Source organism: Pseudoliparis swirei, chromosome 24 (genome assembly GCF_029220125.1).
Source record: "Pseudoliparis swirei isolate HS2019 ecotype Mariana Trench chromosome 24, NWPU_hadal_v1, whole genome shotgun sequence".
Taxonomy (NCBI): Eukaryota; Metazoa; Chordata; class Actinopteri; order Perciformes; family Liparidae; genus Pseudoliparis; species Pseudoliparis swirei.
The window spans coordinates 19,588,555-19,613,997 of record NC_079411.1 but is presented as its reverse complement, the minus strand read 5'-3'; the positions used below and the strand labels follow the sequence as shown (position 1 = coordinate 19,613,997).

Genomic DNA, 25,443 nt, shown 5'->3' with positions numbered 1-25,443 from the left:
AGTGAAAAACGTTAATTTTGCCACTTGATATAAACAGTTTTCTTTGAGACGCATAATAGCTTCAGAATTCACGAGGGGGGTCTCTACTGATACATTTTTATCTCGTACAACAACACCTTTAAATCTCTCAGGCTTGCGTTAACCTCAGAGCCTATTTCAGACATCTAATTAAATACCCATTCAAAACACATTGACTTTGACACGAGGGAACAGGAAGTCACACGATTTTGGGTTTTAGGACTCCTTAATGCTGCCCTCTAGCGAAATGAAAGAGAGACACATGGCAGTGCGATGATACAGTGTACATGTGGGTTCACTTACCACTATTGTGTCCGTCTTTACAACTGAACACAAGTGTGTGTGTGTGTGTGTGCTATTGTTGTTGCTGTTTTAAAATATTCATTGGTCTATTTCCCTCATGCAAATTTCGTCCCCAGCACCAGAGTACATCTTTTCCATTTCATTCATTTATACAAACTAATACGCACACACACACACACACACACACACACACACACACACACACACACACACACACACACACACACACACACACACACACACTGTGTAATTATACTTTTTCTCTCTCTCTCTCTCTTTCTCTTTCTCATTCTCTCTATTGCAGCGTGTGAGGATTGGATGAAGGGAAGAGAGCGGACACGACAAACGTTGGGGTGTATGCTATGAGACGCATACGGACATAAAGGAGGACTTCACAACCTGAACATTGTCTCCAGATAATGCACAATAGCTGAGGTGGTATCCAGCATGTTCAACTCTGTTTAAAAAAAGAAGAAGAATCAAATGTATTCCTGTTTTTAAGTCCAGTGCAATACTTATTGAAAACATATTGTGTTTTGGCTTCTTTTACTGGCTTTTGATTTATCATTCTAGCTCCTATGACCAGGTGCACGTGTGTACACTTCAGCTATTTTGCTGCATACCGTACATTTAGTTTGTTCTCCAACTTCAAAGACATCTGACAATCTTTACTTTTTTCTCACATGATTTCATTTGTTCAGTTTAGACAAATCAATTTACATATTGTGCAAGATGTCATGCGGCCAACTCTGATCCCCAAATAATATGCAAAAACATATGGAGGCGGAGATGCATAAAGGTAAGCTGACATACACAGGTGCACAATAACGGAGAAACACACACACACACACACATACGGATGGACGCCCACTCAAAGTGTGTGCACATACACATGCACACTGTGTGTACGTGCAGACAGGCACAGGGTACACAGGCTCACACAAAGGCGTGGCACAGCAGTCCCCTCAAGGCTCTCCTCGTTGCCTGGAGCTTTGATCGTCTCCTGCACAGTCCACAGTCCACAGTCCACGGCCACCACACACACACACACACATGCACACCGACGATCACAGTGGAGGTCACACTGTAAACATTTGTGGGTGGACCTTGTTGGTCAAAGTCATCATATACATATATTTCCATTTTCATTCCTGTTATTTCCAGTTAAAAAAGGTAATCTGCTCCGCAGCTATTTGCATAAACAGAGGAGCAGAAGGAGGTGAGCCTTCGATGAGTCGCCCGTGCCAACTATGTTTCAGACGCCTGAGGTTTTTCTTTTAGTTTCATCGTTTTGTGTTTGTCGTTTCTGAGCCAGCACAGTGATGTTCTTAAGTAGCACATTCCCGAAAACCTTCAAATCTCAAGTGTGGCTAACGATAGTGTTAAAAAACAACAACAAAAAACATTATATTTTGAGGCTATACTGTTTTTTAATTCACTATCGGAGAGTTAGGAAACATCTTTGATAAGAATCCTTTAAATGGTGTTGATAGGTGCTAAAAAAATCAAAATGTAAATGTGTAAATATGATTAAGGTAATGCAGCGAATGGTGCAAACAATGAACAGTGCTGATAGAGCTAACAGTAATACCTTGGAGGAGGGGGGGGGGGGGTCTCTTTGATGGACAAAGTCTATAAAGGCCACACTGTTTCTAAAGTACTACAATCATATCTTATATCTGTACAATGCTTGATCTAAAGTGTTCTTAGGTCTGTGGGAGCTTGTGCTCTCATGAACGAGTTGATTTGAGGGTAAGTTTGAAAGGAAATCTGAAGGCCACAAACGTTCAAGGACCACCCAGTAAATGAAAGAAGCCAGAGGAGGGACCTCTGTGATGCCAGAGGGAACTCAGGACCACGTTTTTGTTGAGCTGGCTTTTTCTCCTGCCTGCCTCAAATGGAACCGCACAGAAAAAACTTCCCTTTGTCTTTTTCATATTCTATTTTTTTCACTATCTGTTCTTGTAAGCCCTTGAAAATATGCACCGACATTGAAACATCCCCAGTGGCTGATCTGATGATGCTGATCTGATCAAAGATTCAACTGGAGGAAAGGATAAAAAGGTAAGCAAACCATTTTAATCATCCATCCATAAAAAAATAAGCTAATACTAAATATACCGAAAGCAAAGATCTCACTGTAATAATTGGACAGTTTCCACATTTAAATTATCTTCTGCCCTTAAAAGCTCGCTCCCAAAGCTTTAAAACCTACATGTAAAGCTCCTCCGTTAGACGACCTGATGCACTGATGCAAGAAAACAAAACTTTAAGGAGCAGATCTCCTCTATTTATGAGGTCCATCAACATTGTCACCCAGCCTCATATCCACTCACAGGGCTGTTTGTGTTGCTCGTTTCCAAGTTGTTACACAGCCAGCAATGGAAACTACTTACTGCATGATGTTCTCATGGCCAGGTTCAAAATCCACACCCCATTTAATCACTATAGTCATTATCCAAACTGAAGACTCATCCCGCCGGCCAACAACTCCAGTCTGCGCTCCATTAGGCGGCCACTGCCAGCCGCTCCAGATGGCCATCGCCGGGCTCAGCCGCCGTGTGGCCAGCATGGACTCATTGAAACAGAGTGAATCATTTCGCCATCTCTCTCTGCATCCGTGCATGGCAAACACACACACACACACACACGCACACGCACACACTGTGATGAAGACAAATGGCAGATCGCTCCAGGGTGACCTTTGTTTAGAATCACAAGTCCTGCCAGTGGCAGCGAGGACACTTTATATGCCGCTGAACAATGCTTCCACATGTTCGGTCATGTGACCATATACGCCGATGATGTGAATATCTTCTCGCATGGCAGCTGGAGTCTTCCGATGTCACGAGATCCCGGTAGAGACGACACGGAGAGGCGACTGTCTGCTCAAAGCAACAATGGCGGCTCCTGAGGAGGACGTCGAAGCAGATGCTGCAACAGGGGAGTGTTTCTTTATTGAAAGACGAGCAAAGAGCTACTCTGAAGGCTTTTGTGGATGGAGAAGATGTTTCAGCTGTTGTCTGATTGACAGATGGTTCATCCAATCAAATGCTGAGAATATTTTGAAAGGGCCTACGATTTCCTTTATTTTTTTTTAACTGTCTTTTTTTAATTTAGTTTTCAGCAACATAACCATATGCATTTTCATACAGTCATTTTGAGTTGTGTGTCTTGGTACACATGTTATTCAGGTACAGTGTACAACACACAAAGAACAACAAACATAAAATGTTGCTCACTCCAAGAAAGAAAAAAATAGGGTTATAGATTGCGTAAGAGATCATTGAATACAAATACAGGCCATTTCCAATGCCAGATTATCAGATGGTTCTGTGAAACATACCATCTGGTTGGTCCGGTTAATAAATAGTAAATCTTGAATTATACAGCTCCTTATAAATTAAGCAAACTAAATATCTGATTTCCATTTCTTCTAGAACGACACATACGAGAGCTTTCTGACCCGAAGCATCTATTGGCAGAACACTATTTCTCTGTGCCTTCCAAAAAACTTTTTAAATCACTATTGAAAATGGAATCTGTTTTAGGATGTGACATCGCTATGGTTACGGTTTAGTTAGGTCCTGGCACAAAAACAACATTATGGTTCGGGAAAGAGCATGATTTGAGTACCTGTTGGAGCTTGGAATTCACTGGGCTTTGGGGTAAAATGACTACTGTGTTAGGGTCAGGGTTCATCTTTGTTGTCATGGCGACCACATAATAACCACTTGGTTAACAGCCCTTTAACCTCCGCCCTTCAGAAAGTAGAAACATTTGCTTCTAAAAGGGAGTATGGAAGGGTTCTCTGGTTCTATTCAGCACCTTTATTCTAAGAGTCTGGAACACTAGATTACACTTTTAACTACCTAAGAATACAGAAGCGTGTATTTTCCTATCTCAGTCCCTCAGCTGGGTCGTTCCGCTGGGACTCGCTTGATAAGCAATGAGATGGATTACAAAGAGGTCGCATGCAGGGAGCCATTTGAAGGATGATGAGCTGTGTCAAGAATGTGGCCACTCTTGCAATATTACGGTGAATGTAATGTTCTATTTTCTATTGTAGTAGCCGATATTTAAACACAAGTCAGTGGACAGAGTGTAGATAGACAGGGAGAAGGCACAGAGTGGATGTGTACGCGTACGAACGCATTTCCTTTGCTTCACTGAGCAACAACAATACTTCAACCACTGCTATTTCAAAAGAAAACTATGTTTGCCAGTGTGATCACCATACAATTGCACAGCATGAAGCCAAATTGGAACAACCAAACCGAAGCACGAAAAGACCCCAGAGATGGACTTTATTCCCTGAAGATGCTCACTATGTTCCAGCAGTCAACTACGTGAGCTGGTTCACATCGCTAGACATTGGATTTGATCACAAGGGGATTTGTTAATGCTCTGGGTGTCTCTGCGTGGGTTTGTGAGTGTGTTTGTGAGTGTGTGTGTGTGTGTATGTGTGTGTGTGCGTAGGCCTGGATCTGATGCGGTGTGATTGCATGGGTCTAATATGCAGCAGGCTCTTGGGGAACATCAGCCCACATCTACACACACACTTTGGAAGAAAACTGCAGTGGCAGGAAAGCCTTCCACTATTCTCGACAGTATTTTCCATGCAGGTGACAGCCTCTGCTATCAGCGTATGAATGTGTGTATGAATGTTGACATGTGGTGCAAAGAGCTTTTGATTTGGCAGAAAGCTAGAAAGGCTCTCTGTGAAGTCCATTTACCGTTCACGCCAACTGGTCACATGCTGTTATTTTGTCAGAGCCTCACAGCGTCACATGGCCACTTGCTTCGGTTCGGCCAATCAGCGCAAACTAGTTTAGGTTTAGCAAAACATCACGGTTGGGCTTCAAGTATATATTTGGAAAATAAAACGTAAGCAATCTGCCATAAGTACGTAACGGTTCTCAACATCGTATCCTCATACAACGGTTCGTATGAAATCTGATGAAAAGTTACTCTTCCTTTTTGTGTGAGTTTTCCTATGAAAGCCAGCAACACGTGTCAATGTGCGCAGGTTACATGCACACAGTCTTTCCAAAATAAAAGTCTGCCTTAACAAGAAACCAACACTACTCAGTTACGTTTCGGAACAGATCGTGACATAATTAGTAAAGTTTAGGAAAAAGATCAAAGTTTGGGTGACATTACGCATGTTTAGCGACAATTAAATCCACATTGACTTTTCATTTTGCAGATTGCTGGTTGTTGGCACACACACACACACATGCACATGGACACACACACACCTAATGAATAATGGCTGAGGGGCGCAGAGGGTTATTCATTTAGAAGGCACTTCATCTGCTTTCACCCCCTGTAGGTGTATCAGTCTCACGGAAAGGTAGAGATGGAGAATGTATTATGTTTAATATATTGGAAGCTGCTGATGAGTCCAATTAGAAACTTAGCACTGCTCTGACACTCTCCTTCATTTTTCTGTTTTTATATACACCGCTTCCCATGGACCGCAGAACATGATGTAGAAAGGGTCCACACAATGTGTGTGTCTGCATTATTGTTGTTGATTAATGTTGTCCTCGGTTATCATGGAGAGATTTGATTACCGAGTCTGCCTCATGGCAGTGGTTCACAAAGACGTTTGATGTCATTTAGTTTGGCAGATTCAATATTTCTCAGCGAAAGCGTACAGGTTAAAAGAGCGACCAGCTCTGAAGACATAAATGGATCATTCTCTGAGAAAGTGACATTATTGTTCTCTTGATTTATTACCTCAGCATCATTGTAAACATGTTTATGGTCTCAATTGCTAGTTTGAAGTCTTCTTCAGTCCAGCATGATGTTCATGTAGTAATTGATGGTCCCATTTAGAGTAAAAAAAAAGACCACAAACCAATGGGTGACATCATGGTGACTAAATCTACTTTTAATATACAGACTATGATCGAGAGCCACCATCACTAAATAGAAAACACAGTTTAATGCACAGGCGACCTCAGGAAAGTACAAAAGCACGGCAGCAGTTGATGGTAACTGTGGATAAAAAAGGATTCAAAGGATTACTTGAGTAAATGATGCAGCACAAAAGTTTTTATAGAGGCCGGGAAACAAAGAGCTTGTTAGCAGAGAGCGGAGCACAGGGGTCATATCATCCACAGACAGAGTTACATGAAACTATTGAAGGATGATCTGAGTCAGTGGAGGAGAAAACCATATCTGCTTCTCCGCTGAAGACACAACTAAAGAAAAATAAATTTGTGAGGGCACCAAATACTGACCGTCACATAATTTGGATCACTGTGCTCTAAAATATTGCTGGACCGATAATGAGACACCTCAATATGAAAGTTTCTGTGTTGGTGGAGACTATATGGACCATTTATGTTAGTCCCATTGTTTTCTCAAGTGCACACACACACACACACACACACACACACACACGCACACGCACACGCACACACACACACACACACACACACACACACACACACACACACACACACACACACACACACACACCCCTCCGCTGCTACTCTGCCATCGGGGCACAGCGGCTGAGGTCATCAAATCCTCTGAATGACAATAGAAGTCAGACGGTGTTGTGGCTCCATCAGTATGTTCGTGAAAAATTGCACCGCCATTTCCCACGGAAACCAAAACACCAACACTTTTTAATACAATTCTCGTGACTGAGAGAGCGCAGTATTGTTTACCCCTCTGTTAGGTGTTTATAAGTTCACATAATCAATATGAATACAAAGATGAATGCCTGCATTGTTTTTTTTGTGTGCATGTGTAATTATTCGTGGGTGTCAAGGTATTTGCTGCTCTCATGACATGCCTTTCGAATTCGAGCAAGATGTAACACATGTGTAACAGCTGTATGGGAACTAACAACAATATCTTTGCAGAATACAGCCTCCGTAAACAGAAGACTAGGTGGTAAAATGAACACGAGTACATGCTGATCACGATTAAGAGGGACGGGAAATTACTCAATGTGAACGAGTAAGTGGAACGTCTGATCCTTCAGCAAAACACCACAATTTGAAAGCCCTCCACGGTGAATTTGTGTGGAAATGAGTTCAATGTGGGATTAAGCAGGGTTTTTTGGGGGGCCTGGATATCTATTGTTAGAGACAGTTCATAGATTGGTTCAATCAGAAAGTGATGTTGCTCTGTAGTTTTCTTGCATTCAGTATTGCAATTTCAGGGTCATAGTGATATTTTATGCTCATTTGCACACTATCACTGAGACAAAGATGAATTAGTTCAGTGTCAAATATAGAATTCAATGGAAAACATATAATAATATCTATGACAAACCCTGGTTCACAGCGGAGCTCAGGAAGCTAAGACTGCAGAAGGACCAGGCATTCAGGAGTGGTGAGAGATGCTAACGACTGTACTCTGAGAAACTGCAACAGCAGCTCTTTGGCAGACGAGCTAAATGAGTTCAGCAGTCCTGAGACCATCCCCACAGCCCCACCAACAAGCCACAGACCATCAGCCTCCATCAACTCAGCGCCCCTCGTCATCCTGGAGAGAGCAGTCAACAGGCTGTTTAAAAGACCCCCCCCAAAAGCAGCGGCGGGACTCCGTCTCCCCTCCACCCTGACACCATCATCCCCGCCAAAAAACCCAAGATCACAGGACTCAATGACTACAGGCCGTCGCCCTGACCTCTGTGGTCATGAAGTCTTTGAACGCTTGGTCCTGTCACACTGCAGTTCGCCTACAGAGCCTCACTACATCCTCCAGCATCTGGACTCCGAGGAACCTCGCCCAGGATCCTGTTTGTGGACTTCAGCTCTGCCTTCAATTCCATCATCCGTGTTGCAGGACAAGCTCTCCCCAGCTGCACGTGCCCGACTCCACCTGCTGGGAAACACGTCTCAGGCTCAAGCTCCTAAAGTTTGCGGATGACACCACCCTCATTGGACTCATCTCTGGCGGGGACGAGACCGCCTACAGGTGGTTCAGGGGGAATGCAGCCCCACCCCCCCTCTCATCCTGTGTACGGCCATCGTTGAGTCCATCATCTGCTCCTCCATCACCTGCAGCCACAGCCAAAGACAAGCGCAGGCTGCAGAGCATCATCTGGACTCCTGTCGAGTCTCCTCCTGGGAGGAGGCTTCCCCACACCAATAGCTTTTTTTCCGGCGGCGTCGGTCTCATCATGGACCCGGGACTGACTGACTGTCACCCCAGGACTACCACCTCTTCTTCCACCTTCCTCTGATTGTTGTTTGTCATGTCCAAATGTTGCACCTTCCACCAAAAAAAATTCCTCGTTTGTTTGTGAAAACATTCATTCTTTGGCAATAAACCTGTTTCTGATTCTGATTCTGATTCTGATATTAATGCAAATAATAGAGCGATTTAGATAGTCATTTCTTGTATTCAGAATTTTCTTATTCACACTCTCGCCCAATGGAGACATTGTATCAGTTTAGCTCCTTCCTTTTTGTATTAATGTTTTCATCCTGTCTCACTAACTATCCTGTCATTCCAGATCCTGCTTCCCATCTCGTCAATCCAACTCCCCTCACCTGCCTCTGATCACCTCGTTAATCCCTCATTACCTTCACCTGGTCTTCATGCCCATCTCACCTGTTGCCCATTTCCTCGTTAGTCCCTGTCTACTTAGGTTCCCTCACTTCCACTTGTCCTCTGCCAGATTGTCTTGTGTTTTAGTGCCAAGTTCTCCAGTGTTATTAGTGTATATTCCTGACCTGCCTGTTCTGACCTCTGATTCTCTGCACCGCCCCTTCTTGGATTTGTCATGTGACTTCACCCATTGGTTAGTGGACAGCTGTTTTGCTTTTTGTCCATCGCCCTTTTGGATTTTGTGCATTGCCATCTTGTTTTTAAAGCAACTAGAAGTGACATGGTGGAGCTAAGTACAACCAAACACTGAAGAAGATCTGACAACGGCATGGTAGCGACCTGTCAGTCACCCTCAATCATACCCTGCTTCATTGTGTATTTTACCCTAAATGGGAACCATAATCTACAAAGTGAACATCCTGCTTTTAAACGAGTGATTGAAACCATAAACTCATGTTTACAATGTTGATGAAGGGTCATTCTCTCACAGACTTCTATACAACCAGCCCTCTGATGGCCATTAGAAAGAAAGCAAGTTCATGGTACTTCCATGTTGGATTCACTTTGTAGTTTTCCACCTGGACATTAGGATACATAAAGTCCCTTCCATGACATTTGGAAACTCTATTGGGAATTAAACACATCAACACGAGTACAAAGAGACCGAGTACCTGATGTTGCCGTATATTGTTGAGTTATTTCAGATATGATGCTACAGGCCAGCGGGCTGAACTGTGCTACTTGTTATAGAGAATTAAGCAACACAGGGTTTCAGGGTTGCTTCACAGATCAAAATAACTTGTACCTCTGTCTCTTATCTCTGTCTGTAGCTTCTCAATGAATCCTTCTAAGACCCCTATTGTTTGTGGCTTGGTTGCTCCGCAGTTTATGGTGTGGGATCGTACTCATCTATACAACGCCGGCTGTGCGTCAGCCAAACTGGGATGCTTTTCAGCAAAACTGCTCAGGGAGATTAATCTGGTGGAGAGAAGAGAGAAGAAAAGAAATGGAAAGGAGAATAGCTAAGTGCTAGAGGAGTGAAGTGTCCCCTTAAGGACCTATGCGGTGCACCTGTCGGCATCCTGAAGTGATTTATTTTGCCGAGGGATGAAAATACAATTTTAATATAGGCCACAAAGACTCTGTGGTACCATTTGACAACTCCTTGCTGAACAACACAGAGATAGTAGCAAGAGTGAAAACAACTGTGTACGGAGATAGCTACAACTGTTTGGCTGAATAGAATTTTAGACATCAAGCATTTATTTTATATCCTAAAAGGGGCTCTGGAGTTTTTTTTATTGCGTTTTCTTTGCATGTCCTTCTTCATGAACCATTTTAAATTGTACAATGAATTAACCATGCTTTACAATCTTTGGAATCAGTGGAACAGCTTGAGTGTGTTCATGTATGTTCTCGTGGGCGTGCGTGGTAAAAACATTGCTCCAGAAAGTGATCCACAGGGTACCATTAAGGTGCCATAAGTCCTTTAGTTCTGCTTCATCTTTTGAAGTCTATATTAATCCACCATAAATAGTTCTTAGAGTAATTGGTGATGTACAGTACCTCATCATATGCAGCAGCCTGGTCTCCTATTAATTACATTCCCATACAACTACATTATGTTTGTTTTTGATGCATCACAACATACGTTTATAAGAATAGTATTTGGGGGAGGAGATCAGAGTGGATAGGGGAGCTTAGCAAATATGACATTCACCCAGCACACCATGGTACATTTTTAAATTTTTTTAAATTTTTATGTTGAGAACAGTATTTGAGATCAAGGAGCGAGAAAGATTTTTTGTGCGATGGATTTAAGCGAGCAAAAAATGCAGCCATGTAAATGGCCCAAAGCCTATAACCAAGTAATTTTTTTCAGAATCCGATATCGGAAGCGTAATTGAAAATGCAGTTTAGTTGTACTGGAATGTAATGTTGTTGTTTTTCTAACAGCAGGTGATGGAGGAGGATTCCACAGCCTTCTACCTCCTTGATGCCATTGTGCCTTGTATAAGTTGTGTTTGCAGAGCAAAGGAAAAATAAAAGCTTCCCTTCACTAAGATGTCCTTGTGCTGACACTGGGCCGCCTCGATCCAACATGAAAGCATCCACTCACAAAGTGCCCTTCCAGCTCTGAGTCAGTGTTTGTTCTGTTCGCTATGTTTAGGTAAACCGTGGTGCTTGTGCACAGTACATGCACAACATTCATGCATGCACTATAAATATGGGTGCATGTGTGCAGACTCAGTTATTACACACAAATAGACAAGCTGATACAATGTTAAACTCTCTGGAGAAACAAAAAGCCCACTAGGCGTTTGAATAAAGCACAAACGGGTAAATCTTCAAATAATAAATGGGGAAAAAACACAACCACGGCATCAAAATGGTGAGCCAGTTACAGGGTATATTTTATTAGTCTCTATGCACGACAAGGCCAAGAAAGTGTTCTGCAGATGTAGGAGGTATACAGTATACTTCAACCTCCAAGGTCACGCAGACCTCTAATGGACAAGAGCAGAAGGAATTCTGGGCTCAAGTGATTTTTCACACTTCTGTGGCTTTTGTCCTTCCTGTCATCAGGCCTCACAGTTCAGAAGCTTTTCGCAGCTTGAGACAAAGTACAGTGTGTGTGTAGGTGTGTGTGTGTCAGAGAGAGAGAAGAAAATGAGAACTATTTTCACATCATCTGGCTGTACAGATGTGTATGTATCCATAGACAGCCAAAATACAAGTATTACATGATGTCGAACACCTCACACACTCTCTAGCTCTCGCACTCAACCCATTATAGTTAGGGCTGAATCAGGTTCACCTGGTCCAGCCCCTTGATATGCTGCTGTAGGCTTATAGCTGCCGGGGGACGTTTTAGGATTCACTGAGCACCTATCTCCTCTTTTCTATCTCCTTATGGATGAGTTTTCATCTCTCAATCACACGTCACTAACTCTGCTTTCTCCCCGGAGTCCTTTTGACTTCACGTCTCATGGGGTCATCGGACCCTATGAGACGACATAGATCCTATCTGCCTGATGGATCATCGAGGTCTGGGTCGTGGAATTCCTGCTACCGACCACGCCACTGCCCTGTTGAGACTCCGCCCACTGTTGAGACTCCGCCCACTCCTCCTCCATCTGCCTGATGGATCGTGGAGGTCTCCATCGTGGATTATGGCTACTATGAACTATTCAGTGGTGTATAAAGTACCCAAAAGTCATACTTGAGTAAAAGTAAAGATACTTGACTGGAAAATTACTCAAGTAAAAGTAAAAGTCACCTATGAGAATACTACTTGAGTAAAAGTATTAAAGTATCTGATTTTTTTTAAACTTAAGTATTAAAAGTAAAAGTAAATGCTGTTAATAAAAAAAACAAAGGGTCAGAATTTAGAGAATTATGAAGTTTATTTGTTTGGGTGCTGTGGCCGCCATGAACAAGGAGTATGAGCTAGGATGAACTTAGCAATATATGAATACGATGAAATTACTAAAATATAAAAACACGATTAACACAGAAAAAAGTAGAACCAAAAGTAACAACCAGAATCATCACTTTAAAGTGAAAAATGTATTGTTCATCTTCAAAAGAAGTTGATTTTCAAAATGGACAGATTTCAGTGTCTCTCTTCTGGGGCTGAAGACGAGTGCTGCGATGCTGAAGAGCCGTTCACATGGTGCAGGTAGAGTGTGTCTAGCTTCACAGGCCCTGATGGTGCAGGTAGAGTGTGTCTAGCTTCACAGGCCCTGATGGTGCAGGTAGAGTGTGTCTAGCTTCACAGGCCCTGATGCAGGTAGAGTGTGTCTAGCTTCACAGGCCCTGATGGTGCAGGTAGAGTGTGTCTAGCTTCACAGGCCCTGATGGTGCAGGTAGAGTGTGTCTAGCTTCACAGACAGCAGCACACAGTTGGGTAGCATTTCAGCAAGTCAACGTGATCCACGTCTCCATCCAGCTGTTTGCTGCTGTCATGCGCTTGAGATGACGAAGAAGAAGTCCTCTTCATCAGATGAACTGGACCTGGTGGCACCACATAGCTGCAGGGAGGGTTCTTCCATGTGCTGCTTGATGTAGTCCATTCCTGAAATAAAGTGAGAGTATTACAGACATGATAGAATTAATAACACTTCATAACATGTCATGACCCCAACCTAAAGTTTTGTACAAAATAGTTTGTTTTAATTTGAAGTTTATACATTTAGTTTCATGCACTGTCCGTGCATCCAGAGTTGATTTGTGAATATGTACTTGTATCTCTGTAGTTAAACACAACAGTCCCAAATCAATATCATCGCCATTACTGGACCGTCACTCTTATAATATTAATACAAATAATTATAATAATGCTGTAATGATTAGCATTATATTATAGCTAAGACGACTCAAATCAACAAATTCTCACAACTGTCAACACTTCTTCAGCTCATTAACTCGCTAGAGATCCGTCTACTACACTCACGCTAATTGTCTCATTTAATTGACGATAGCTAGCGAACGTTAGCCTAACGTACAACATGCGTAGGACAATCAGACACCTGTCTCCCCCTCTCCTGCCAAAGATATAACTTACTACAATCCTGAGGACAACACTGCTAGATATCTTAACAGGTTTATGATGACTAAACATTAACGTTGCGGCTCATGGGATTAATCTTAATTTACCTCAATGTGTTTCCTGAGGTTGGTGAGTTGTTGAAGGCCATATCTCCGTAGCTTTCGGTCGGCATAAGAGGCACTTCATCCGGTAGGAAGAAACTTTCACTCCGACAAAAGAAAAGAGTTCGCCCAAATATGGCCTCGGACGTTGATCTTGGTCCCCGTGGTTTTTCGAATAGCTTCCATTGCTGCTCCACATGAAATGAGTCGGATCTGTAGCCGCACACGCGGCAAGGACCACTGATCCCCAACCTGTGTGTTCGTGCTGCGTTCAGGTGCGCTGCGGTGTGTTCCACAACAGTCCCCGATGTGCTGCGTTCAGGTGCGCTGCGGTGTGTTCCACAACAGTCCCCGATGTTTCTCATGATTATTTTTTTCCGTAGTAACGAGTAACGATACTGTTTCAGGGGAAATGTATCGGAGTAAAAGTACAAGTTTTCATTGCAAAATGTAGTGAAGTAAAAGTAAAAGTAAACAGAAATATAAGTAGTAAAATAAAGTACAGATACCCAAAAAAACTACTTAAGTAAAGTAACGAAGTACTTCTACTTCGTTACTATACACCACTGACTATTCATACACTCTGTCACATTCATTGAATGTATTTTAACTCTAAATCTGTCCTTCTGTACACATTACATCTATTCATCTGTCCATCCTGGAGAGGGATCCTCCTCTGTTGCTCTCCTGCAGGTTTCTTCCCTTTTTTCCCCCCTGAAGGGTTATTTGGGAGTTTTTCCTGGTCCGATGTGAGGTTTTGGGGCAGGGATGTCTATGTGTACAGATTTTAAAGCACTCCGAGACAAATTTGTAATTTGTGAAATTGGGCTATAAAAATAAACTGAATTGAATTGAATCACAATCTCCCTCGCTCTTCGCTTGTAGGTGTGTGTGTGTGTCAGAGGGAGAGAGAATACAATGAGAACTATTTTCACATCATCTGGCTGTTCAGATCTGTATGTATCCGCAGACAGCCTAAATGCAATTATTACATGATGTTGAACACCTCACACACTCTAGTTCTCGCACTCAACCCATCACAATCCCTCCCTCCCACCCTCCCCTCTATCGTATAGCGGCCATCTATCTGTCTTCTTCTCTTGGTGATTTGCTCTAAGTGGACTTTCAGCCTCTGGAACATCTGTGTTTACCGTGCTCACTGAAAGCGGACAGATCAGCGTCTCTCTCCCTGAGTTGAAAGGTCTCCTCGAAAGGAGAAACAGCCCACAGCCCACGGGTCAGATGAAGCTGCAGGGGGACACATGGGAGACTGGATAGAGGACACACAGGGCGTTAGGACGCTTATTATTGAGCTGGACTTAATACTACCTTTCTTGATTATTGTGCCTTTTATTCCTACTCTTAATACGCAACATTTTCTCCCGTTCCGATGTGAGGTCGCCGCATGTTTATACTGTAAAGCCGTTAGAGGCAATTCTGTGATTTTAAATTTCGGTCTATGCAAAATGTATTGAATTAAAATGAGCCCTTTTTTCCAGATGCAACAATAAAAATGATAATAAATAACTGCATTACTTATTATAATTCAGTAATATGACGATTCTAAAATGGGCCGCACCGCATAACAAGTACTTTCACGTTTGGTACTGTGTATTTTGGAATTTTGTGTTAAGAGTTTGCAGGAGTATTTGTATTATTCAGAATTTCTACACTGTAGTATTGCTACTTTTATTTAACTAAACGATCTGAATAATTCGCCCACCACTGATTGGATCACTACCAATATCGTCCCTGTGATGAACTTTCTGGAATATCAAGACACTCCTGATACCACTCATCTGAATTTCCAGCTGATTGCTAAATGTTAGACGGAGCTCTCTGTGAGTAGGTAATCACTCTCAAATGTATATATATATATATATATGGATAGAGAGAGAGAGAGACGTAATGGTGCTGTTATATCTGTATCACCTGTGCTCCACTTATCTTGTCATCTGGGCTTATTCTTATCAGTGTGAAAGTGACAGTGTCAGTGGGACAATGATATTTATTTGGGGTTTGTTTTAACTATAGGTCAGCAGGAATGAAATGTCTGTCAGAGAATGGTGTAATAGATATTCAGCTACGTGTTGTTGTGTTTTTATTATCATGAATGATCTTTATATATTGTCCTTTAGGTGGAGAGTTTGGCAACAACGACTGTGAGTCTTAATTTTCTTGATTGCTCCCTTCATGACCTCCTTCCTTAAACAAAGGCAGTGTACTGTATACAAGTACCGGTCCAGTGAACTCACTCCTTCATTTCAATAGCAGTAAAAGGTTAAATGTCTTCACAAACAGTTTGCCACAGAGTTTATTACCACATATTCAGCAATAATCCACAATCCAATTAAAAAGAAACATTGGCTTTTATTTGAAAAGCCAATTATATACATATATTTATTTATATATATATATTAATTTTTTTAAGTTGCCTGTGTTATCTAAAAAATACACTCAATGAACTTTCACAGAATATGGCAGCTATTCAGCCCATTTGTTAACATGGTCATATTGATGTGTGCGCCTTTTAAATATCAGGACTGAGCCAGAAAAATCGATGTTTTCCCCCAGAGGACTGACGCCCGGCTCAAGCAGAGCATGCAGCAACACACCAACCCGAAACCACCGGGTCCCCACGACCCTGGACATCTGCAGCGTCATTGAAACAAACTTTGCCCTTGATCCGCTTCTCATTAACAGTTGCAATAATAAAGAAGTCCTTCTACTGCATGAGTGCCGAACATGTTCAACAATGCAAATGATTTAATGATTTAATGATTTAATCTAGAAATGAATATTGAGTCTATGGTTGTACAGATCTCTTTATATTGTAATGACCTGGAAGTCCACTATGAATCAACCATCTCAATCATGCACCACATCCCGAGTGCCAACATCATTTTAGTTGCTCTCTTTGGGATGAATGTCATCTCGGGAGGGCAGCAAGGTGCAGTTACGCCTCGAGGCCTGCAGCGGAGCCGCTGTGCCACAGGGAGCTCATTTGAAGTGCCAGGTGGTTGCCTGGATCTCAGTAACTGTTCCGTCTCCACAGCTGCTGGAGCAGCAACACCTTTGCTGTAACTGCTGGCCAACACCAACACCATCCCCTTGCCCGGAGCAGCAGAGGAGAGACAGCTGCCAAGAGAAATTCACCGTTATTACCCACATTATTTGCAGTCATCGAGACACGCCATCGCATGTTCCCCGTCGGTGCCAATTCTGAATTGGTAGAGCACAGATTTTGTGATGGCCAAATTCCTAAAGGTTAACTACCCACATCCGATTTTCTCACACATACTAAGAGGAGAAGCGTAGGGTGGAGAGGGCAACAGGTGTAGCACTGCGTTTCCCAGCGAGTCTGCATGCAGCTGAACACTATACCACATGCTGTGCTAGTGAGGTTGTGACATCTTTCAGATGTGGCAGATTCAGCCAACGTGATGTGTCAGAGGAGGGCTTGGTTGATACGTTTGTTGTTGCACATGCAGACGGGTTGAATTATTATTTCAACCCTTACCTGGACCTCGCTAGACTCCTAAAGCTGTGAAGAAAGGTTGCAAGACTTTCACATGGGCCTAGCATAAAAAAAAAGCAGCATTCTTATTGGACATATTATACTTGGCCTTTTGAGTTTCCACATTTGTGAACTGTATTTATTTTATTGTTACTCACTCGCTTTTGTAAATTAGATTTCTGCACCCGTGGCTTCCCGAGTCATCTTTCTATCCAGAGCTGTAGCGAGCCACCATGTCTTTGTTGAAGTGTTGTGACTAACGTGGAGGGAGCCTCTCGCATACAAGCAGCAGTTGTTCTTTATGAGCAATCCCCTTAATAAATGAACGGTGCCTGTTGTGTACAACCCTACTGTATGATACAAACCAGCAGTTTTCAGAGTCTGACACTGTGGGCAATTGTGGGTGTTTGTAAGTTTAGAGTTGAATGAATTATGGCTTAGAGAAGAACAAGCTTGATTGCTGGTTAACCTGCTGACTGTTGGTAAACAGGCCAAACCAAGATAACTTAGTTAATTAATAAGTACTAATCAGACAGATTAAATTAGTTTGTTTCCCCTTGTTCAGGTTTTAAAAAATGGTATTCAGAGGACATATTACTACTGCAGGAAAAGCCTATCAAGCAAGGTAAGAACATGCGGTTACAAAATTGACGAAGACTCAAAGTGAAATATACACTCAGAGAACAGCATCAAAAAGTTAACTCAAAGCTGTAAGATTGTGACAGTGTGAAGGTCCAGGGGGAGACGAGGAGACAGTGCCGAGCACGTCAAAGACTGCATAGTCGTCTCCAGCAGAGAGGAAATACACATTGGGATTACAGCCGCCACTGAGAAAAGATCAACCAGGTGCACATGAAGAGAATTTGGAGTTCCATATTTCTTTTTGTGGCGTGAGCTCTGCAGAATTCAGATTAAACTCCCTTCTCAGTCTGACAAACCACCAGGGACAGCGAAGGACTGGGAGCGAAGCGTCGTGAATGTAAAAGATAATGAGACAGAAAATGAAGGGTCCCGGGGGGGTTGGCTTTGTCTTAGAAGGGGACGACGTTCCAATATTGATGTAGCCTAACACCAAACACAAATTCTCCAAAGATAAGACAACGTCCTCTAAAACCTGAGTGCTATCAATGTGCTCACAGTGGAAACCAGCTTTGCCAATTTTAACTGAATGCCTCATCTGCAAATAACTTCATGTTAAACAACACGGCGGAAAACACATTTTGTTCCCTTTATAAAGCCTGACAGCTTTTTCTAACAGCAGATGATAAGTTAATTCCACATTAAATACCCATGTGGCATGTGCTACCACTTCAGACCTGATGGCTGTCACACTTTGGGGCACTGTTCCAGCAGTGGCATTATGAGCAGAAGGTTTAGCATTGATGAGAACTCTTTCTTTGGGAACATCACAGTGGGCCAAGTATTGAGGACATCCAGCAAGGAGACGGAAAACTGAGCGGCGGCCGGTGTCCTTCAGTGTTTGGTCCTCTGTCAGAGAGGACCCTGAACATCCTACCCAGGGCAGATGTGAGGAATCTGACGGAGGAAGGTCTTCCCACAGACACGGGAGCGGAGCTCTGACCGACCCAAAGCCATCCAGTGAGATGGAGGCTTTCCCTGCTCTGAGACACGATCAGAGCTGGTCCTAGACTTTTGGGGACATTTAGCAGGATTTGGTTTATTGGTGATGTTGCCACTTCACATGGCACTGAACCAATTTGTATAGTATACATGTTAGTTTAAGCACACAAATAAGCATTTATATAGATTACAGTGAATACCTTACAGTAGTCTATTTTCCATTGAGTGAAGCCAATGCGGAAGTGTTTGAAACTTTCTCCCGGCCAACAGGAGGCGACTCCTGGTTGAAAAAAGAAGTCCGGTTAAAAAGAAGTCGAAGAAAAACGGACCATACTTGATTTCTTACCTCAGTAACAGTGTAAACATTAGTTAATGGTCCTAATCGCTAATGTCAAGTCTACGATACAGCATAATGGTCATTTAGTAAATTATGAACCCATTTAAAGTGAAATAGACAAAGCAGAGTCTGCTTTAGGGGGGGTCACCTTGTGATTGACAGGTTGCTACCTCTACCAGAGTGGTATAAACCATCTCGCCAAGATGGCGAGGCCAAAAGGAAGAACTTGAGACTTCAAAATATAAATAATTGACCTTAAAACATTTAGTAGAAAAGTTAATTCCGGGTTGAATTTCATTCTCGTCTCGTTCTTAATACTGGAAGAGCTTGTTTTGTAGGGAGCAGTAAATTACTTACCTTAATGTCCATTTTGGCGTTCTCTCTGAACCGATGGTTTTATAACCATTTGCTGGCAAAAATGGCAAGTTTTTGTTTTGTATGTTCCATTTTTTATTCATGTTATTGTCTCCTTTTCATTAAAAGCATTGCTTTTCAAGGGGAGCCTTAGCAACAGCTTACATGATGTGAGAGGATGCCACAGAGCAAAGGGTGAACAAGAATCATCTGCCCGAAAATGGAATCCCGGCCTTCTCTGTGCCTCTGCTTGATATCCTTGATCTCAAATCGACACAGCGACCAAAGCCTGCTGAGCCCAGAGTGGACCTTGAGAAGAGAGTTCATGGGAGTGAAAGATTGTGTGAAGCCGCAGAGAGACACAAGATATAAGAAATCAGAAAGAGGTTTCCTGTCCTCACATACTCGCCCTCACATACTCACCCTCACCACCCACAAAGCCTTTATTACTCCTTTTGAGATCGGGAATAAACACTGAACAGAGAGTAAATCAAAGAATTTGAACCGCCAGGTCAAGTTGATAGTCTGACTATAGCTCTCTGACTGTTTCACTCACTGTGTGTTCAAGAAGTTTCAGTTTGTAAAACTGTGAGGAGTCTGAACTTGCAGCATCTGAAGCAGGGCTCACCAACCTTTTTAACACAAGAGCTACTTCAAGGGTACAAAATAATCCGAAGGGCTACTTGTATGATATAAACTTCCCGAAAAAAACAATTTGCATAAATTACCTTTTAATAATGAGCTGCCACATGACATCCACGTGGTTTGATTTGATGCTCATTTGGACTTTATCACTGAGATAAATATGAACTAGTTCAGTGTCTAATATACCATTCAACGGAGAAAAATAACAACTCATTAACAACTACTGACATTCTGTAACTACCTGGATTTACTGTTCACTCCGTGCATCAATTACTTTGAGCTAAACTCATTGGCCGTAATCCTGGCCGTCTTTGAGAGAGAGTGAGAAAGCCAGCGCAGCAGCCTCCCCAAGGTCCTAGTGCCTGGGAAACATGACCGTTTTTCTTTGTTTTGACGGAGCTCAATTTTGACTATTTAGAACATGCCTTAGGACACTTGGCTACCTCTGATCTAAAGTTTATTCATGTGACAATAATAGGCAGAAGAACAGCAAAAAAACTTTTCCACAAAGACAGTTCATACTTAAAACAAGCTAGAGTTTTAAGGATGAAGGTCAGCTTACAAGAGGAAGTGTAACATGCTCTCATTTCTGTATTTTGTGTTGGTTATACCTTGAGATATCGCTTGGTTTTCTCCAGCCTCGTCTCATTCCCACACGTCAAATACAAATGCTTCTGCAGTCTTCCTCCCGTGACTTGGGTCAAATCATAAGTTCAGTTATTTTTTGCTGACGTGGTTCTGTGCTACGTCACTGAACCAAATTATGTTCCGTCCCTAGTTTACCTTTTGTAACAACTCTCAGCCAAACCATGACGTATTTTTCTAACACTAGTATAGAAAGTTTCTTCTAAATTTATGTGGAATACACGGACAATTTGCAGGAGCAGAAAGTGAAACACAAGATGATGAAGTATGATTTGAGCTTCTGTATGGTGGCATTATTCTCAACCATCTGTGATGTACAAGTTTACATTCAGAGTTGGCATTTCTCACAGGCAATGTATAAATGAAGGAAATGTTAATTCAGTGCAACCAGCTGTCCTGCTTTGGGTCTACAGGGAATATACTGTACACATAAATAACCAGAGGCTTTAATACATAAACTAGCTAATCAAACACTTAATATCACTGGCAAGTAGTTTAATTATTGTTTGAATTAATTACAAGAACTCTGTGCCTGAAGCAATTATGAGGCAGGGTCACCTCAAAATAATGCAAGACGTCAACTTTGAATGAATGAAAATGAACTATTAGGCTTGAGGCTAGTCTTAAGGTGCGTTCACACCAAAAGCGAAACTATTTTTCGCGTCGCCCAAAACTCGTGAGTTTACTCGCTCGACCATTTGCCGTGTTCAAGCCATGAGCGTCGAGACGCTCCGCGAGGGGCGGGGCTTGTCTCCGTGTCTCGTCTCCGTAAAGACCGTTATCATCTCCTTCATCCACCAGAATAACTAACCACCAGTTCTGCTTTATATTTGTTGTGGACGTCCCACACACCAACGCCCTCGTGTTTGGGTTCATGACATCACCCGTAGGCTCACTCAGCTCGGTCACTTTCACCGATGAAGTTACTGTTACGTCTGAAAGACTTCCGCTTCCAGCTACGAGAGCGGAACTCAAGAGCTGATTGCCCCGAGTTGCGAGATTACCGCCTCAAAGTTTAAATATTTCAACTCCGGGCGAAAATTGCGCCGCTGAAAACGCGCCGCTGTAAACGCGCCGCTGTAAACACGTCGCCCACATCGCGTCGCCCCAAACGCCCCAAATTCGCCGCCTGGGAAAATATCGTGTCTATCGCAGCCACACGCGTCTGTACGTTGACTTTTCATGGGATTCGGTCGCGTGAAAAAATAGTTTCGCTTTTGGTGTGAACGCACCTTTAGGGAAATTGTGCAGCACAGGGTTTGAAAAGATGTGGTAGTTAAATACAAACACTGACTGTAGTTATGAGAATACCCCCCGTCAACAACTCTTCTCGGCTCGCGCGTGGCAGAGCTCCGATGCCGGCGCGCGCATCGCTCAGTCGTGATGCACGCTAACAGGTGAGCACACTCCCCCCCCCCCCCCCCCGTAGGTGGACGTCACAAAAGCTGACGCTACATATGGAGTACTAAACACCATCTCCTGGTACTCACCTGAGTAACTCACTGAAAAAGTTATGTGCACCCCTGGGAATTCATTTGAGTGCATTTTGAAACAACCCATGAGTTTTTTGCTGGCGCCCCCTTTGGTAGGATGAAGATACAACAGCAGTACTAACAAATAAAAAAGTTTCGCAAACTATAACTGAGACCTGAATGAAGAAATACAAAATGTTGTGATGTTATTTTCTCTCACTTGCTTTCTTTCTCAAATGTGTTATTGATTTGACACCACAATAAACAGAGACATAACTAAGAAGGGGGCTGTACTGGCTAGCACCGTCATCTCACAACAGGAGGGGCCCGGGTCGGTTTCCGGTCGGGGCCGTTCTGTGTGGAGTTTGCATGTTCTCTCCATGTCAGCGTGGGTTTCCTCCCACAGACGTGCAGCTCAAGTTAATTGGACTCTAAAGTGCCCATCGGTGTGAATGTGAGCGTGAATGGTTGTCTGTCTCTGTAGACAATGTCTTCCACTAAATCGGGTAAGCAGTTCGGATAAAGGAACATATAAGATGTCCAAGAGAATCGGTCAGACAAGACATATTAACAACGACGAGAACAAATCCCACAACCCAAATCCCCAATAGGTACATTCTTATCATTTCTATTTTTGTTCAGTTTAAGAAATGTAGTTACAACTTTTTAATTAGTGAGCTTTGGAAGTGCAGCGGCTAGCTGTTTCCTCTTCCAGTCTTTATGCTAAGCTAAGCTAATTGCCTCTTGGCTCTAGAGGCAAACACAACCCAGACAAATAAATCATCTAACTCTTAGAAAATAAAGAACTCCCCCACATGTAGTACTTTGTACAATTAAAGTGATTTGCTTGTTCAGTTGTAATTATTCTGGTTTCCTGCTTACGGTCTCAGGAGTTATCTTCGTTTTCAACTTCAAATCAATGAATTTAAGTTTTAACCATCTGCTGTTTTCATAAAAAGCAGCTTGAGAAGAGAAAAGCCTAACAAGATCTTAGTGGTGTTTAATACTGCGGTCAGCCGGGAGAGTGTTCACCTATGGGGGCAAAACTATTAGTTATAAACAGAATTAATGGGAAGCTTTAACAGAGCCCAAAGTCAAACTGAGGAACAGGGAGAGAAACTCACAAATGATATAGAATAGACTGGATTTCAGCAAAGCACAAGTCCTCCAATTATCCCTTCAGAGTGTTTAGATGCCTTATTATTATTTTTAAATATTATTATGCAGCATATAATATAACACACTATAAACGGGGGTGAAGATACAGAACATAAGGGGTCCATAGATCACATCATAGTATCAAAGAACGTCGTTATACAGGCATGTTAACACACATTAATTTCTGCTTGTGTTTATGCACTCCGCAGTAACACCTTGGGCCTATATGGTTAGGCTATGAAATCAGGAAACACAATTAAAAGAGTCTTCACTTGGATACCACAAGAAGTGCGATGTTTACGTCTTGTGTCGGCTTGGGGCCCCTGGGTCAGTTCAAACAGAGGGTCACCGGTTGAAAAAGCCTAAGACGACAAAGCAGGACCATTTGTCTCTTCGCACCTGGATCGCTTCTTACCATCCCACGCGATGGATTGGACTCGTTTGTTTGACCTTACAGCCAACTCTCTCCGTCCGCCGGCCTGATTGATGCCTGATTGGTGATCCTGTTGTCTTAGTTAAATGGAACTGGTGTCTCCTTAGATCTGTTTTTGTAATAACATTGCGGTTTTTATACTTCCCCCGCTGTGTCCCCGGATCTCCTTGCTGAACGTTGGACCCCTGAAAAATTCACATTTATTTGTCCCACTTCTAACACTGTGACACTCATATTTAACTCACATGCCGTCCATTTCTTCTGATCCTCGTTGAGATGGGTCTACTCCTTCATTGGAGTCCATCTGTGTTCAAATAAACTGATTGGACTTGATTAGGAAAGGCACATACAGTGCATGTCAGAGCAAATGAGAATCATGAGGTAAAAATGTAAAGGGGGTCTAAATACTTTCCGTACCCACAGTAGAGCATGGTAAGCAAGGACATGACAAGTGTCTCCTGTGTGTTTCCAGTTGGACTACATTACATTACATGTCATTTAGCTGACGCTTTTATCCAAAGCGACTTGCTATCCTGTTACATTCATACACTGTCGACGCAGCTACAGGGAGACACTCAGGGTTAAGTGTCTTGCTCAAGGACACATTGACTAGGGCGGGGATTGAACCTCGAACCCCCTGATTGAAAGACGGACCTGCTACCCACTGACCCATAGTCACCCGACCACGCATACCCACTTCAACAGAATCCAGCGTGTTGATGTCCATGTTGTCTCTGGCTGATCAAAGCTTCTTCCTGCTGTAGAAGAGTCCCCAGCAGGAGCGGCCCTAAAAACGATTTAGCACATAAAAACGATTTAGCACGAAAACAGAATTGCAACCCTCAAACGCTATTTTGCCCTGCAAGACTGAATTTCTTTCAAATAAACAGAACAACGATCGCAACAATAAACAAACATTAAATAAAAAACAAAATCCCTGAGAAAACGACGCTCCGGCCACGCCCCCCTGATCAACGGTGCACATTCACTCCCTCGTCGCCTGCGGCAAGGAGGTACGTACCCCTTCCGTTTTCTATTTTTGGCTCATTTTACCTTAATTTTAGATTTCTTTTTTAAATGTCAAAATATTGGTTGGAGATATAGATGGGGGCGCAAAAAAAAACTGACCAGCATTTTTTTGCGCCCCCCTCTGAATGGCGCCCTAGGCGGCCGCCTATACCGTCTGTAGAAAAAACCGCCCCTGGTCCCCAGTGTGTATTAATCAGTGGCGGGCCGTGGGCCTGGGGCCTGGGCCTTCAGTGAGGTCCTACACAGTCCCACCCGAATTAATCCACCTCTTATTACTATCATTATGATGCCATGGTTTTTGACCAGGGCTCAATACGTCGATCACGGCGTAGTATTGGTAGATCGCATGACATTAAAAAAAATTGGCCCGCCCCCGTCATTTTCTCGATAGCACGTCTTTGTTCATTTATTAAACTAAACAGCAGTCTGATGTTGATCGTATCTACACAACAGCATGTCATTTCTCTCGGCTCTCCGTCTCGCCCGCTGCAGAATGCGCGCATCGGGACGGAGAAAAAGAAGAAGAAAAAAGTCACTTGCACTAGTTTGTTCACTAAACAGGGCATTGTCGCACCCAAAGCAGATTTCAAGTATATGCTCGACCAAATCGACATCTTCTCCTCCTTCCGCCATTGTGGGTTGAAAAAACAGCTTTGTAGTCCGCGAATTAATTCCTTTATCAAACTCAGTTTCCGAGTTCTGTGGTTTTGCATCT

General features: G+C 42.9%; 1 long non-coding RNA gene across 1 annotated transcript; it reads right to left on the bottom strand.

Moving 5' to 3' along the window:
- Positions 1 to 12,292: 12,292 nt before the first annotated feature.
- LOC130190447 (uncharacterized) lies at positions 12,293 to 14,094 on the bottom strand. Its single transcript, XR_008830965.1, has 2 exons — positions 13,564 to 14,094; positions 12,293 to 12,982 (listed from the first exon to the last, which is right to left on the bottom strand). It is a non-coding gene; the product is annotated as an uncharacterized LOC130190447 (long non-coding RNA).
- Between the last annotated feature and the right edge of the window lie 11,349 nt (positions 14,095 to 25,443).